General features: G+C 43.5%; 1 pseudogene; it reads left to right on the plus strand.

The window, feature by feature from the left end:
* The first annotated feature begins 1,818 nt into the window (after positions 1-1,818).
* Positions 1,819-2,824, plus strand: LOC149971569 (SCAN domain-containing protein 3-like; annotated as a pseudogene).
* Positions 2,825-3,172: the final 348 nt, after the last annotated feature.

Consider the following 3,172-nt stretch of genomic DNA (forward strand, 5'->3'; position numbering starts at 1 on the left):
CTCTCTCAAAGTTTTTTTAAAAGAAGGTTTAAGCTCATTTACTGCATTTCTATACTATTATATTTGGCGAACAGCAAAAACAAGCCAAAATGATCCCAGCCATTATCACATTGGTTGCTGTATCTCAACTAGGTTTGGCTTCGGGACAATTTTCTTCTGAGTTAATAGTCGATGGGCCAGAACATAATTAGCATATAATATTAACACAATAAATAGGCCTACACTACAAATTGAACAACATTTTTAACAAGGTAGATTAGTACATAATAAATTCAGTGACAAAATAATTTTGATCTGATTAAGTTCATAAAATCAGCAATATCAAATCAAATTTGAATTGTCACATACACATGCTTAGCAGATGTTAATGCGAGTGTAGCGAAATGCTTGTGCTTCTAGTTCCGAAAATGCAGTAATAACAAACGAGTAATCTAACCTAACAATTCCACAACTACTACCTTATACACACAAGTGTAAAGGGATAAAGAATATGTACATAAAGATATATGAAAGAGTGATGGTGCAGAACGGCATAGGCAAGATGCAGTAGATGGTATCGAGTACAGTATATACATATGAGATGAGTAATGTAGGGTATTTTAAACATTATATTAAGTGGCATTGTTTAAAGTGGCTAGTGGCACGTTTTTACATCAATTTCCATCATTTTCCATTATTAAAGTGGCTGCACTTGAGTCAGTATGTTGGCAGCAGCCACTCAATCTTAGTGGTGGCTGTTTAACAGTCTGATGGCCTTGAGATAGAAGCTGTTTTTCAGTGTCTCGGTCCCTGCTTTGATGCACCTGTACTGACCTCGCCTTCTGGATGATAGCGGGGTGAACAGTCAGTGGCTTGGGTGGTTGTTGTCCTTGATGATCTTTATGGCCTTCCTGTGACATCGGGTGGTTTAGGTGTCCTGGAGGGCAGGTAGTTTGCCCTCGGTGATGCGTTGTGCAGACCTCACTACCCTCTGGAGAGCCTTACGGTTGTAGGCGGAGCAGTTGCCGTACCAGGCGGTGATACAGCCCGACAGGAGGCTCTCGATTGTGCATCTGTAGAAGTTTGAGTGCTTTTGGTGACAAGCCGAATTTCTTCAGCCTCCTGAGTTTGAAGAGGTGCTGCTGCGCCTTCTTCACAACGCTGTCTGTGTGGGTGGACCAATTCAGTTTGTCTGTGATGTGTACGCCGAGGAACTTAAAACTTACTACCCTCTCCACTACTGTCCCGTCGATGTGGATAGGGGGGTGCTCCCTCTGCTGCTCTCTATTCAATTAATATATTTTGTTTATTCCTCTGCAGAATCCTCCTTCATGGCCTGACCCAACAACAGAAGGTCACAAGTGCCTCCCTAAAAGAGTCCTTGATTCTAACCAAACATGCCCTTCAATGATGCAGAAGTTTTTAAAAAGTGCATGGTGACAGTTTTGGAGGAATTGGCCACCGACAAGTCTATGGATAGCATAATTGCGTCTGTTAAAAAGGTGCCCCTGTCTGCGTCAACAGCCGGACGCCGTGTCCATGCACTGGCGGATGATGTGCACAGGATTGTTCTGGAGGGGCTCAGTCAGGCTAAGCATTTTCCCTGGCTATTGATGAGAGTACTGACAGCACCGATGTAGCACAGTTGTGTGTGTGTGTATATGTCCCTTATATATGTCCCTTATTTTCATTAAAATGACTTTAACTAAGAGCTGCTGGCACTGATTCCCCTCGAAGGACACCACCGTGGACATCCTATTCGCAGAGCTGGAAGAATTGTTTACGAGGCATGGCTTGTCATTCGAAAAAGTCAACTTGGACACCGACGGGGTTCCTGCTATGGTGGGCAGACACAGGGGGCTGGTCAGCAGGTTGAAGGAAATCGCCCCACATTGTCTCCTCCATCAGAGTGTGCTGTGTGCCAGACTAAACGCTGAGCTAAAAGATGTGATGGATAAAGTAATGCGCATAATTAACATTGTCAGGGGGACATCAAGCACACAACACCGTCTTTTCCGCAAGCTTGTGACAGAATCAGAATAGGTCATCCACGATGATCTCCTGCTTCACAACAACGTGCCCTGGATGAGTAAAGGAAAAGCTCTAGAGCGATTCTGTGAGCTGCATGACCAGGTTGTGGATTTTGTCAGAAAAGCTAAATGAGGGCAGCAGCTGACCACCTTCGTATTCTGGAAATTGAGGGATTCCTCTCTAATGTAGCTTTTTTGGCTGACATTCTATCACTTAAACAGGTTAAATCTGCTGTTACGAGGAAGAGTGAAAATAGTCGTGGACATGGTGGAAACTTGAGGCCTGAACTAGGAAGCTTGAGTTGTTTGATTTGGACTTGTCCTCTGGAAGGCTACGGCAATTCAGCACACTGAGATTCAACAGGCAGAGGGACCAGGACGCAGCATTGTCACAGAGGTGATGGAAGAGTTCATCAAGCATCTGAGGGACAAATTCTCCACCAGATTTGAAGACGACAGCATGCCCAAAGATATAATTACATTTGTACATGATCCTTTCACAGTCCGCCCAGGTGGGGAATTCTTCTCCCCTTGCCAAGAAAACGATACCCTCTCTGGATGAGGCCGCAATTCAAACCGAGCTGATTGAATTCCAGACATCGCGCCAAATAAGGGATGTGCTCAGGAGTGTCGAGTCCTGGTGTGTGTTTTGGGTGGCATGCTCAGAGGAATACAGCACAGTAAAGAAACAAGGCTTTTATGTGCTAACAATGTTTGGATCAACTTACACCTGCGAGGCCTCCTTTTCCTCTATGAACGCAATATAGACTCACGACAGGAACCAGATTTCACAGTCAGGATCAAGAGTAACATGAACGGTGCGAAGTACAGAAAGATCCTTGATGAAAACCTGGGGCCTTGTTTATAAAACAGACTTACGATAAATTTTGAAAACCACGTATAAGTAGTTATTTATTTAACCTTACTTTGATGTGGAAATTATCCTATCTCTACGCAAAGTCTAGACTTGACGTAAGAGATTTTCCTGCTGGTTATGTAGGGGTATTGCAGTTTGGGACGCATATTTGTCCAACCTGTGGTGAACTTTGCATTAAATGTATTAACAATTTGCTAGGAATGATCAATTAAAGGTGTGAGGAAAATAATTGCCAGATGCAAGGTGTTTTGAATTAAAAACAGGATGCGATGTTCTATAGTGTGTC

Source organism: Oncorhynchus mykiss, chromosome 25 (genome assembly GCF_057628025.1).
Source record: "Oncorhynchus mykiss isolate SJ-2025 chromosome 25, ASM5762802v1, whole genome shotgun sequence".
NCBI classification, from domain to species: Eukaryota; Metazoa; Chordata; class Actinopteri; order Salmoniformes; family Salmonidae; genus Oncorhynchus; species Oncorhynchus mykiss.